The sequence below is a fragment of the Pinus tabuliformis genome, chromosome 3_1, assembly GCF_031772625.1.
Source record: "Pinus tabuliformis cultivar Carrire ecotype Pingquan chromosome 3_1, CPIR1, whole genome shotgun sequence".
NCBI classification, from domain to species: domain Eukaryota; kingdom Viridiplantae; phylum Streptophyta; class Pinopsida; order Pinales; family Pinaceae; genus Pinus; species Pinus tabuliformis.
The window spans coordinates 825,733,333-825,747,760 of record NC_142301.1 but is presented as its reverse complement, the minus strand read 5'-3'; positions in this window follow the sequence as shown (position 1 = coordinate 825,747,760).

Here is a 14,428-nt window from a genome sequence, read left to right as displayed (position 1 = left end):
GGGGTTCGAGTGAGGAACCTTTATCAGTTGCATGTAGATGGATGCGCAGCAATGGCAGGCAAGGCAGAAGGATTGGTGAGCCGGGATGATGGCGAGTTGTGGCACAGGAGATTGGGTCACCTTCACCATGGAGCCTTGAAGATACTGCAGCAGATCACTACAGGGCTTCCTAAAGGCACACTTGCGCAGTCAGATCAGTGCAAGGGGTGTACTTTGGGGAAGTTTGTGAAATCCACCTTTCACGAGAAGGATAGTCGCGCCACGACGATCCTTGAGAGAATTCACACAGACGTGTGTGGACCTTTCTCAGTTGCTTCGACAGCAAAACACAGGTATTATGTGATTTTTGTTGATGATTTCTCTCGTAAGTGCTGGATCTTCTTCATGCAGAAGAAGAGCGAGACATATTCAAAGTTCTGTGAATTCAAAGCACTGGTCGAGAAGGAGTCGGGGAAGAAGGTGAAGGCTCTTAGGAGCGATAATGGTGGTGAATACATCTCGGACGAGTTCAAGGATTTCTGCAAGGCAGAAGGGATTCGTAGAGAGCTCATAGCTCCCCATAACCCACAGCAGAACGGGGTAGCTGAGCGGAAGAACAGAACGATTGTGGGTGCTGCACGGGCAATGTTGCATGATCAGGGCCTACCCCTTCACTTGTGGGCGGAAGCATGCAATACAGCAGTTTATGTGCAGAACCGTTGTCCTCATAGGATACTTGGCATGAGTACACCCGAGGAGGCTTATTCTGGTAAGAAGCCTGATCTTTCTCATTTGAGGATTTTTGGTGCTAACGTTTACATGCATGTGACGAAGGATGCCAGAAAGAAGTTGGAGCCGACTGCAGAGGTTGGGATATTTGTGGGGTACACTGATACGCCCCACAACTATCATGTGTATTTGCCAGACAGTGGAAAAACTGTTGTGCGATGGGATATAAAATTTCAGGAGGAGAAAGCCATGAAGTGTTCGCATGAGAGGGAGCTACACTTGCATGCAGATGAGGAGCTATTAGTTCCTAAGGATGAGCTTCAGGACGTGGATCAGCCACAGGACGAGGTTCATGGAGTGGAAGAGACCACTCATGCAGCGCCAACCATCAGAGGGCAAAAGCGCTTGACAGAAGCTGAGCGACTGGCTCAAGATGCAGAGAAAGTTGTAGGACCACCTACAGCCCAACGCAGGCAGAGACAGTCACCTGATCGGTACACTGGATACATGGCTCTTATGAGCAAGTGTGTTGTGACTGAGCCATCCTCTTTCGAGGAAGCTGTGGAGGATCTCGCATGGGTAGACGCCATGGTGGAAGAGTATGATTCTATTGTCAGAAACAGTGCATGGGAGATTGTTCCTAGACCGGAAGGGAAATCAGTGGTGGGTTCGAGATGGATCTACAAAGTTAAGCAGGCAGCTGACGGGAGTGTGGAGAAGTACAAGGCAAGATTTGTTGCCCGAGGCTTTTCACAGATTGAGGGGATCGATTATGAGGAGACCTTTGCACCTGTCGCAAGGTATTCTTCCATACGGACGATTCTTGCTCTCTCAGCGCAGATGGAATGGCACATTCATCAGATGGATGTGAAGACTGCGTTCCTCAACGGAGTCATTGAGGAGGAGGTGTACATTGAGAAACCCGAAGGCTTTGAAGTCTTCAGCAGTGAGTCGCATGTGTGCAGGCTCAAGAGAGCGCTGTATGGGTTGAAGCAAGCACCACGTGCTTGGTACACACGGATAGACAGCTATTTCACAGGACTTGGATTCTCCAAGAGCGAGGCGGATCCGAACCTATACCAGATTGTGGTGGAGGGTAAGTTGCTTATCATTGTACTGTATGTTGATGATTTGATTCTAACGGGTGATGAGCTGTTGATACTGTCATGCAAGAAGGATCTTGCTACAGAGTTTGAGATGAAGGACTTGGGCCTCCTTCACTATTTCCTAGGATTGGAAATATGGCAGCGCAGTGGTGGACTGTTTGTTTCTCAGGGCAAGTATGCTCGGGAGATACTGGAGAAGTTCAACATGCATGGCTACAAGCCTGTTGATACTCCTCTTCCTGGAGGTTGGAGGAAGGAGGATGCCACTTCGGGAGAAGAAGTGGATGCCACTGTTTATCGACAGTTGGTGGGGTCGCTGATGTATTTGGTCAATACACGACCTGATATATGCTATGCAGTTAACCAGCTTTCACAAGCTATGGTTAAGCCTACCAAGCTCTTCTGGAAGGCGGGCAAGCATGTATATCGCTACTTGAGAGGCACATCGGGATATGGTTTGTGGTACAGACAGGAGGATGAGGTGAAGCTATGTGGCTTCACGGATGCAGATTGGGCAGGGAGCCCAACAGACATAAAGAGCACATCAGGAGGGATCTTCAGTATTGGATCGACAACAGTTTCTTGGTAAAGCAGGAAGCAGAGATCCGTGGCACTCAGTTCAGCGGAGGCCGAGTATGTGGCAGCAAGTTTGGCTGCATGCGAGGCTATATGGATGAGGAAGATCCTGGTTGGTTTGTTCGGTTCTCATTTGGATCCTACTGTGATTTACTGTGATAACCAGAGTTGCATTAAACTCTCGGCTAATCCTGTATTTCATGATAGATCTAAACATATTGACATCAGGTACCATCATATCAGAGATTGTGTGCAGCGGAGGATCATGTTACTTTCGTACATTCCAACGGAGGATCAGGATGTTGATATTCTGACGAAGGCTCTCACCAGGAGAAAATTCGAGTACCACCGAGGCAGGATAGGGGTTGCTGATAATCCATATCTTGTCGAGAGGGAGTGTTGAGATTGCAACAAGATGATGGAGCTTAGTGAAAAGAGTCGCCTTCACTAAGTGGGCCCGCAGGCTATTTTTGGCGCAAGTCTATTTTTAGACTATGTCTATTTTTAGACATATGGATCATGTCTATGTTTATGGATGATTGATCAAGTTGGGAAAAATAGATGGACTTCTATTTTTGATGAAAGTGTGAGTGATCACAGTGTGAGTGATCAAGTCTATTTTTAAACTGGCTGTCAAAAATAGAAAAGTCAAATATTATTATCTCACAATAATATTTGGACTATAAACTTAATCTTATTCTCTTGGAGCACTTCAGTTTGAGCTACGGAAGTGGCACATGCAGCTGTCAGAAGGAAATTCGTTTTTCTTATGAGTCAGTTGAGTTGTTGCATGCATGACTTCAGTTAGAACTCAAGTGAGTTGAGTTTAGTGGACTGGAGGTACAGTTGATGGAGTTGTGTTCAGTTTAACTTAGTTAAACTGGTTGTAGTTAGTCTAACTGCAGATAGACTAATGATGAGTTGTTAAACTAATTATTAAATCATAAGACAACTAAAGAATACATCAGTTAACTCAGTTGCATGTCAGTGCATGTTCAGTTCAACAGGGACAGGTGGTAGAGAATCAGATTGCTATCAGTTGTGACTATAGTTGTGCACCAGATCTTGCACAATCAAGGGATTGAGTATGCCAATGAGTTTGCTCACGTATTTGGCCCACATTTTAGCCTTTGCTCACGTCCACAAAGAGTGAGTGACTATTTTGCAGGTGAAAAACGAGTTTGGGAAGCAATTCTCATCAGTTCTTGAGCAGGTATTGAGCAGTGGAGGCAGGCAAGCAGTGGAAGAGATTTGGAGATCAGATCTGAGCTGTATTGTGTGTAACAGAGGTGGAGATACTTGTGAGAAGTATTATGCTGTGTAATGTTACATGACTCAATCATTAATATACAGATAGTGTGGGGTTTTTAGCGAGATGCTTTCCCCGTGATACATACTGTGTTAATGTGTGAATGCTCTTGATGTTTTATTGTTATTGATGCTGCTATATTCTTGATCAACGTAGAGGAGCTTATGTATTGTGTATGTTTTCCGCATTAGTACATGATCAGGATAATCTCCATTGAATATGTGTTAAATTATTCAAAATTTCTACACCTTGCTTTGCACATCAATCTACATTTCTTGTCACTCAAAGAAAGGTGGGCCTCTTGGCATCTATTTAGTACTTTCTCTAAATTCTGGAGAGCTTCGTTAAAAGAATCACCAAATACCGAGAAGTAATCCATATAAACCTCTGCACATGTAAGGTAAACAAAAATAGCCTGGACTTCCCTTTGAAAGGTGGTTGGAGCACTACAAAGTCCAAAGGGAAGCACTCGGTAAGCGAATGTTCCCTAAGGAATAGTAAAGGTAGTCTTGTCCTGATCCTTAGGTGCGATCTATATTTGGTTGTAGCCACTAAAGCCATCTAAGAATGAGAAGTAATTTTTATGTGCAAGGGTATCTAGTACCTTGTCAATGAAGGGAATGGGAAATTAATCCTTGAGAGTGGCTTTATTTAATTCTCTATAATTGATACAAATTCTTCATCTCCCATATTTCTTTGGGACTGTTACCAATGGAAAGATCCACTAGGTATCAGATATAGGATAGATAAAACCGACATCTATGAGTTTTTGGAGTTCTTCTTTAACATCTCTTAGTGCAAGTTTCATTCTTCTTTTGCATTTTCGAACAGGCCGAGCACCCTCTTGTATGTAAATATGATGAGTGCATGTTTCAGGAGGGATGTCCCTAATGTCCTCGTAACTCCATGCAAAGGCATCAAGATGATCTCGCAACAAGCTCACAAGCTACTCTTGCTGGGATGGGTCTAGGTCTAAACCAATGTGTAAGGATTTTCCTAGACTTACCTCAACAAGAGTACTGTCAAGCTTGTGAACATTTTTGGTGGCTACCAAACTCTGTAATGATGGTGATGAGGATTGGGGATCACAATTTTCTTGGAAAATTGGACTAAAAATTTGATGAAGTGATTCAAAATTCTGCATAGTGTCTAAGTTATCTAGAAAATCTCGGATCACACTCTCCTTAGTTGACTAAGTATACTCATGAATCATGGAAAGAGACTGAGTCTCCTCATCACTACTATCATAATACAACCACAAGGTATCAAAAAGCTCTTGGATAGATATGGTAGGTGGGTATGAGGTGACCTTCTTCCTAGCATCCCCATGGGAAAGATACATGTCACTGGAGTGACAACCTATATAGGCATTTCTGTAGCAAGCCATGGTCGTCCCAAGATCAAAGGGTGTCCCCCAATAGGATTCTTTGGTTGTAAAACAATGAAATTTGCGAGGTACTCCCATGAATCAATTGAGACAACCACATCATCTAACACAACCTTCGGCTTGATTTTAGATCTATTAGAAAGTTCAAGCACAGTGGGGTATGACAAATGTGAGTTAACTGAAGCAGGTCCATGGTTTTCTTAATCATGACATTAGTAGCCACTCCAAGATATATTAACACATTGGGAATGAGGATATCACCTATTTTAATAGAGACAACTTGGTTTCCAGGATCAATATATTTCTCAACCTGAGCACATCTTGTCATCAACTCAACTACTCTCCCAACAAACTGGATAGTGCAGGGCTCAACTCTCTTCCTCCCTAGATTTTTAAGACAAAGTTCCCTAATAATTTTGGTACATATAGGAATCTCTTTTATAGCCTACAGTAGAGGAACCTTTATGCAAAGATTCTTCAACTCGGAAGCTAGGTCATACTCAGGGGTGGGGTCAACTTTCTCCACAACCAACCTCTCTAGAAAGGGAGGTTGGTTCAAAGAAGAAGGTAAGGAATTTGAGTGTATGAAAACCGACTGAGGAGCAACATCATTGTTTGAAAGATTAGGATTTTCCTCCTTAGTTTTCTCCTCAATGATTACTCTCAGTTGTTTTTGTTTTTCTAAATTTAGTACCCTTCCCAATCTTAGCGGGAGGTCATTGATCCCAACTAGCATGTTATGATAAATAGGGAAAGGGGGCAGTCCAATGGAGTGAATTATTTGTACCTCTTTATTATTTGGGTTGGGCACAAGATGTGCTAGAAACTGAGGTGGTTGGAATGGTGGTGGTAATGGTAGTGGTGGTGGATAGGCTACATTTTCTAAGGCTGGTAGTGTAGGTTGTGTCATAGGATAATGTGCATACGACGTAAGATATGACTGTGTATGCATGGGGTAAGGAAAATGAGAGTGTGGTGGTCCCCTCCATCCTTGTTTCCAAGGAGGAGGAGGATACTACCCATACTAAGAATGATACCCATGCTGCCAAGACTAAGGATAATTCATGTTTTGAAAAGAATATTGTGGTGCATTATAACTAGGAAAATATGGTGCAGGTTCAGAAATCATACCTATACTTACCTGTGGCCATGATTTACATTCCCCCACAACATGCAATGGCTCAGGGATCAAATTATCTCCTTCAAATGCTTCCTTCAATCCAGTATGGATAGGCATTCCTCAGTAGGATAATTTCCTGCACATATTACACAACTATTAACACTTTTGACATATGTAGGACACTCACGTAAAAGATGATTTTTTCTACATTTTGGACAATAAATGGACAATGCTTCTTGTTCTTCTACTAATTTCTTCTGAAATTTTAAAGAATCTATTTTTTTACTAAGAATATTCATAATTTCAATTTTCATATTATCCATTTTATTTTTCAAACCAATAATCATAACATCCATTGATCCAAATCTGTTGTTCCTGGAATTTCTTCTAATTCCCTTACCAGATATGGATTAATCTCATGAAAATGTCCTATGTAGATCACAAATATGATCAAAAGAATTTCAAGCAATGTCCCCTTGCCCTAATAGTTTCAAATTATTCCTAGAGTCATCAAAAATCCCATGTTGAAACAAGTTTATAACAATGCTCATATCAAACTTATGCTTTGACCTTTGAAGGATGTATAAAATCTCTCTAAATGATCCTACAAGGTCTCATCATCACTGTGTGAAATGGTCAAGATTTCTTCCTACATTTCTCGTGTTTTACAATATTCCTGATATTTAGTCAAGAAAATCATCTTCATTTGCTCCCAATAAGTAATAATATTTCCTCCCAAACCCATGAACCAACGTAATGTTGATTCCTTAAGGGTTTCAGGGAATAGCTTTAGCTTCCGGGCATCCAAAGAATAGTCATAATGCAATGGTAAAAATTTCATCCTGCATTTCTCGTGTTTTACAATATTGCCAATATTTAGTCAAGAAAACCCTCTTCATTTTCTCCCAATAAGTAATAGTATTTCCTCCCAACTGCATGAACCAGCGTAATGCTGAGTCCTTAAGGGTTACGCACTACAAGAAAAAAGGGCATTGGTGAGGGGCGAAAAATGTCACCATAAGCTCGTTGGTGACGGTCAAAAGAGCCTTCGTCACCAAAAACTGAATGTCACCAAAAGTGGCATCGCCAAAAGTATAGGTGTTGTAGTGACATTCAAAGTCTGTCACCAATAATGATTTATAATGATAAATAATGACCATCACCATTTCATATAAGCAATGGTGACGGACCATAGCTTCTGTCACCAAAAACTGAATGTCACCAAAGGTGGCATTGCCAAAAGTATAGGTGTTGTAGTGACATTCAAAGTTCATCACCAATAATGATTTATAATGACATATAGAAACCATTGCCATTTCATATGAGCAATGGTGATGGACCATAGCCTCCATCACAAAAAGCTTAACATCACCAAAGGTGGCGTCGCCAAAAATATAAGTGTTATGGTGACATTAAAGGTCCATCACGAATATTGATTATAATGATGGATAGTGACCATCACCATTTCATATGAACAACAATGATTTATTGTGATGGATATTTCATGGTCATCACTATTGGTGCATATATATGGTGACGTTTATTGACCCTCATCAAAAGTGCACTGCCATAAGTATAGGTGTTGTGGTGACATTCAAGGTTCGTCATGACTAATGACTATAATGACGAACATCGACCGTCACCATTTCATATCAACAACAACGATTTATGGTTACATACATTTGAGGTTCGTCACTATTGATGCATATATATGGTGGTGTTTTTTGACTGTCACCATTTCATATTTTGGTGACAGTTGAAAAATGTCACCAAAGCTCATTGGTGATGGTCAAAATCTCGTTCCATATGGATCATGTCAGGGCATGATAGAATCGAACCACCAACCTCCTGCCTGTAAAGCAGGTGATCTTCCATTGAGCTAGCACCCTTTAAAGAATTAAACTTTCAAAATTAGACCTTGAAACTTCGTAAATTGTAAATTCTACAACTTTCAATAAATTAAAGTCTCGACAATATTTTACTAAACAAGCAAAGCAACATCGAAGTTGCAGGTCCCTACCTAATGGTTATGGAAGTTATGAAAAGTGGGTGGAGGGATAAATAATTATGTATAAGAGAATCTATAATGACCTATAACTAGAAAATGCACCAAATATTGCAAAGGAAATGTCATAAGTTGATAACATATGGAAGAAGAAAATTGATGAAGATAGATGAAATATGTTATAGGTTGAGTGAAAGAAAAATATCAATGTTGTTGTCGTTTGGTGTTTAGATATCTTAATGATATCTAAACTTCTGTGCAAATGTAACACGGATCTCCGGAAACCATGAATGACATATGATAAAAAAAAATTATATATATATCCCCTTTACATAAACCAACATGCAATTTGGAATTTCACAAGTCCACACTCAAAACATGACAGCAACCAACAAATAAAAGAAATTGACTTGGATAGAAAGCAATAGCTTCACCTTCATTCTTGAGTTCCTTCTTTTTATTTGAATTTGACTGATGACATTATTTATCTGACAATGAATCAAAATCATCACTACTATTAAATCCATCCAACACGATCTTTGGATATCCCACTAACATCATGGAGTTTCTTGTTGATAATAGAATAAGATGTGTGCCTACTACTCAAAAACACATTCCTTATTAACCATTGTTACCTAACAAAAACCAAAGAGACAACACAATATCAGCGTACACAAAATCCCCTACCGAAATATAATCATAACTTAGAAAAGAAGTCTAAAAGATGTTCTTAATTAATAAACTTTGTATTTGGAAATATTGTTTCTTTAGATTTAAAAAAGACTATGTTGTACAACACTTCTGTCTATTTATCCAGGCAATTATATCATAGCATATGTCACACAATAGCAATCTACAGTACCTAAAGTAAAAAAGACAAATTTGCTCAATAAAATAGATTTAGAAAAGAGATTTGAAAACTATAAGTTTGTCATCAAAGCTTTACTTAATTTAACAACAAAATAGTTGGAGTTTGAAAATAAAAAGCATTCATAGGAAATGAATAGGACAATGGCCAAAGTCATTATTCATACAAATAAAGCTAGAGTCACTATTTCCATTGCAGATAACTGAAATTTGGGCAGTGGTCTAATAATTAGAGCTTATTTTCTGGGAAGACTTGTCAATACCATCATTTTTTTCCATGGTCTGTTGTGTCTCTAGATCCAGATCAGATAGCTTGCCATTCTCAAGTTCTACCTTTCAAGTATTGATTTTTGGCTCACCCTTTAAAACACAATTCTACCACTCCATTTTATTTTGTTTTGTCAAGAGAATTGGTAGGACCTTCCCATCCTTTGTTTTACATAATCAATAACCATCCATCAATGATATAAAGAATAACATATACACAACAAAGGCCAAAGGTGTTCTTGTTGTATACCTATGTTCTAGGACTCATCTGACCTTATTGGTGCGAAGAGCTCACCTTGAAAAAATAACATCCACGTGGAATTTATAATTTTTTTTTAAATCAAGCTCCAAGTAAAACAATCAAAATATGAACATCCTTTTAATTAATAAAATCTTTAACTTAAAATAAAAGTGGCCTAGAATTGAATGTTATATCAACCATGTCAAGTAACTAACATCGGGTGAGAAATACAATCCATGCATATTGGATTATTGAGATAATTGATCTAGTAAAGTTCAAAAACAGATGACTTAGAGCTAAGAAACGCAAATAAATGACTTAGAACTAAGACATGAGGTTGCCCTTTCAACCCCGTCATTAAATAACTCTTCTTTATGTCACTTACCATTAAAAAAAATTTGATACCAGGTGGAAGTGGTATTGTAACATTAACCTCTGATAGTCTGTTTCCACGACTACTTCTCAAGGTCCGCTCCATTACCAATGTTTGGGACTAGATAAGATACATCCAAAAACCATGAACATGAAAATCAAATCTACATCCTTGTAAAAAAATGGGAGGAAAAAAAATATCCACAAATTGAAACAGACTGTAGGATACCTCATTCCTGCAACATGATTATCTTGTCATGAACAATAAAAAAATAAATCAGGAGAAATGTAATTTTTGCCACATTTTGACAATGAAATATTTTTCATATTCTATGAACAATTGATGAAAAAAGTCAGCTAAAGCTTGTCAGCATCAGGATTATAGTAAAACATAAAGGAACTGCTCCAACATATATATAATCCTAAACATATACATATAAGTATTTATTGAGGACATTGTATTTTGTGAAAATATGGAAGTCAAATATTTGAAATAACACAATTTATGGTACCATTACCTTATGAAATCCATTCATTCAAGTATTTATGAAGTCCGTTTAGGAATTTATTCAAAGTTCAAAGTTCAAACAATTAACATGTAGCCTAAAAAACTCAGATTTGAAAAGGAGATAACCCAAAGATGTAGAGTATATATCTCACATTTATATATCCTAATTTCTAGACATTGAAATGACACTTTTTAGCATACTATTGTGAATTCAGCCCAAAATGCTAGAAAAAAATATTGATGGTTATTTTGCTAATATAGAAATTTTATATATGCATTTATTTAAATAGTTAGCTTGCAATGTCAAACATATCTGAGGATGCACACAATACGTTGCATCTTTAGTGCCGGTGTGTGAACTTGAGACAACGAAGTCCAACATTAATAGTTTGCCTACAATATGCACTAGCAGAATATGTGAACAATAGTATTGTAGGTATGTGTTATGAATATATGTATTGCAGGCCAATAAGAGTATGGTTGGAACATTCACATCCAACCCTTCCAATTTTGCTTATAATTTTCACTGGTCTAATAGGTGAACAATAGAATTGTAGGTGTGCATTCTATATCACTTACCTAAATCCAACACCTTCAGCATAGAAATTTCAAAGAATATGTCTAGAACTGGTAGGTAATTTGAAAAATGAAAGAGTTGGCTTTATTGTTTTTGGAGAAGACTAGATTCTTACATTGTTCAATGTAAATTCATGACACTTTTCCAAGCTTAGATAGAACAAAAAGGAACCAAGCTAGAAGGTTATTTAAAGAATCCTTACTTAGCTAGGGTAAAATGTTAGCCCTTTTTTGTCAAAAATAATAAATGTAAAAACTTTAAGAAATTCAATGAAGAGACTGTAGAAATGTTCTTATCAAACCACTAACGTAAACAAAGCTAAGAAATATTGCTTTGTAGAATAGATATTCATGGTCAAATTGACAAGAAAGTGACCTTTTAGCATAGTTAATGCACTAGTGCTCATGTCGTAGTGTCCCAGGGCATCCTAGGGACTACAAGGAGTGCTCATGTACATCTAGAGAAGAGGTGGGGAGACATTGAGCTGTAGTCAGGAGGACTACAAGCGATGAGGGGCAGATGCTTGAGGTAACCAACCTCTTGGATTATACGTTGCTACGGGAGCCCCAGAGAGAGAGTAGCAGGACTGGCAGATGTGGGTAGAAATGGATGCGGATGAAGCAGCAGAGAGTGCTACAGTGCAGGAGTTCTCGGGTAGCGCGAGGCTAGCAAGCTCCAATAGTGCGAGCCCTAGTTGCAGTCACAAAGGAGCACTAGCTACAGTCATGAAGGGAGACCTAGACGCAGTCTTGAAGGAGCTCTATCCACGGTCTAAAAGGAAGCCCTAGCTGCAGTAAAAGGCAGCCCTAACCATAGTCGAAAGGAGGCTTAGCCACATCAAGAGAGATTCCTAAGACATAGTCTAGAGAGAGGCCTAAGATGCAGTCAAGAGAGGCATAAAGACACAGTCAAGAGAATCCATATACAGAGTGAAAGGAAGGCTCTTATCCATAGCAAATGAGGGCTTAATCCATAGCAAGAGGGAGGCCCTCATCAGCCATCAAGAAGAAGCATATAGCCGCAGTAAAGGAAGGTATAAAGCATCACTCGCAAACGCCCTAGATGCAGTCAAAGGGAGGCCCTAGCCACGGAAAGAAGGATCCATAAGACAACATGAAAGAAGCCCTAGAAGCAACATGGAAGTCTTATGTTTTACTGTAGGTACAACATGTGAAATAGAGGTTGTTTTGAGTGTCGTTCTTGGGTTCTCTTGTAGGGAGAATGGTTCAAGTTTGAAGTTTAATATCACAAAAAGAAGAGGCATCAAACATGGGTTAAATACGGTTGTTCTGTAACTATTCCAGGAATACTGAAGGGTTGAAAAGCGGCCAAGTATCTTGCTTGAAGCTTCAACTAAAGGATGAAACTCAACTAAAGGATGACTTAGCTTAATAAAGTTCATGATGGCCTTTTAAAATCATATACTTATGAGTGAACCCAACTCTTATTATTGGGACTTATCCTAGTGTCCTGATAGGTGGGATATAGAGGAAAAATATGATCTCCCTTTCTCCATTGCATTCCTCCCACCTTGAAAATCAAAAGGGGACATAATGAATTTCATATACACATACTTAATAGATATATATTCCCAATCTCTTGCCATCTACTAGTTGTGCCTACTTGAGCTAGGCTCAAGCAATTAGTCAATCCAGAGCATGCATATCCCTACTTATTCTCCACATGCCTCTGGGTGGATCTCTCTATCCCTGTAGTGCCAGTAAAAGGGTTTGGGTATGGTAAGGGTTGTTAGCTAGTTTTTTGAAACTTTGTATTTACATCTATTTTTGCCTGGCCTTACCCTACTCTCATCTCTATGTATTCTCAAATTAAACCAACTACACAATTGAAAACTTTGTTCTTGTGTGGTATCTAAAAATACTTTTCAAACATAAAATTACAACATACTGTCACAAGGAGACTAATCATGGTTTAGCATATCAAACTTGACATCTTACATTAACAATTTCATTTTATGTGATGCCATTCTTCTGCCCAGACCTTGGAATCATGCCTAAAGGGGTGTACTACGTGACCGGGGGTTTTCACTGCCAGTAAACTTAATTATAACTAATTATGAGAACAAGGTATCATTGTTTATATACTAGATTGCTTAAATTAAAGATTAACTTCCTGTATGAATTACAGTGTACTGATAGAAACAGAGATAGTTTCCAACAAAATGTTGGAAATAATACTGAGAGGGGGGGTGAATCAGTATTATCAAGTCAAATATTCCTTTTTCAAAGTAAAATGATATACGCTACTTCATTTAATTAAACCCGTGTATATACGCAACTATGCAGAAGGAAACCCGCGTATATAATGCAAACTTTTTAATTTAATTTAACTTTCTGATGTTGATTGTTAATCTATGTTTCAGAAGAAAATAACCAGAAACAGTAAAACAGAACAGAAAGACAATCGCACACAAGAACACAAGATATAAGGTGGAAACCCAATGTGGGTGAAAACCACCTGCTGCAATTCGTCTCTATCTTCTCTTTAATTAGAAACTTCTTTTTACAATTGTACTGGTGCAGTCCTTTACTAGTACGCATGCTGCAACTTACAGAGAGCTACAACCCTCTCTCGTTTTCCATCTTCTCCTAGAAGGGAGCTACAACCCCCTTAGCTCTTGCACTAGCCAAGATACTAGTACGTAGGTGCTGGCCTACAGAAGGCTACAACCTTCTCTTTCTTTCAAGGACCACGTTTCATAAATTTTCAGACTGGATCCACAAATAACATCAATCAAACATCAAGAATTTCTATATCAGCCAATCACCTTTTCACCAATCAAAACTGAATAAAAATAAACACTTCTTTGACGACTATACCCAGATCACAGCAACAGTAACCATACACCAAATCTGAACCCAGAACACTGCAGCAATAAATAGAGGCAGCTAGATCACAACTCAAAAGATATACGTTGCTTTAATAACCTGAAACCTGCGTGCATACGCTTCTGCGTATGGAACAAACTGCGTATATGCTTCTTCGCTTCACTGAACCAGCGTGTGTATGCGCCTTCGCTTCACTGAACCTGCGTACAGATCTATAAAGGATAATTCGCTCTTTCAGATATTCAAACACTAATTAACCCAGATTATTGGACTTATAGATCAAGCAAGCACCACATATAGCAGATAAAAATCATACAAAGATACTATCATTCAATCTTAAAGATTATGACCCATCAATAGAACTTATCCTTCTCTTTGCGTTAAGGTTCCTCCTTCATTTAGATCGAGATCTACACCATAACCCAATTACCAATATTCCAGATCTAGCACTTTATCAGATATTCAATAATAATTCAGATGATCCTTTGCCACTTGATCTCCTTCCTCTTTTATAGTTTTAGGCCTTCCACAATACC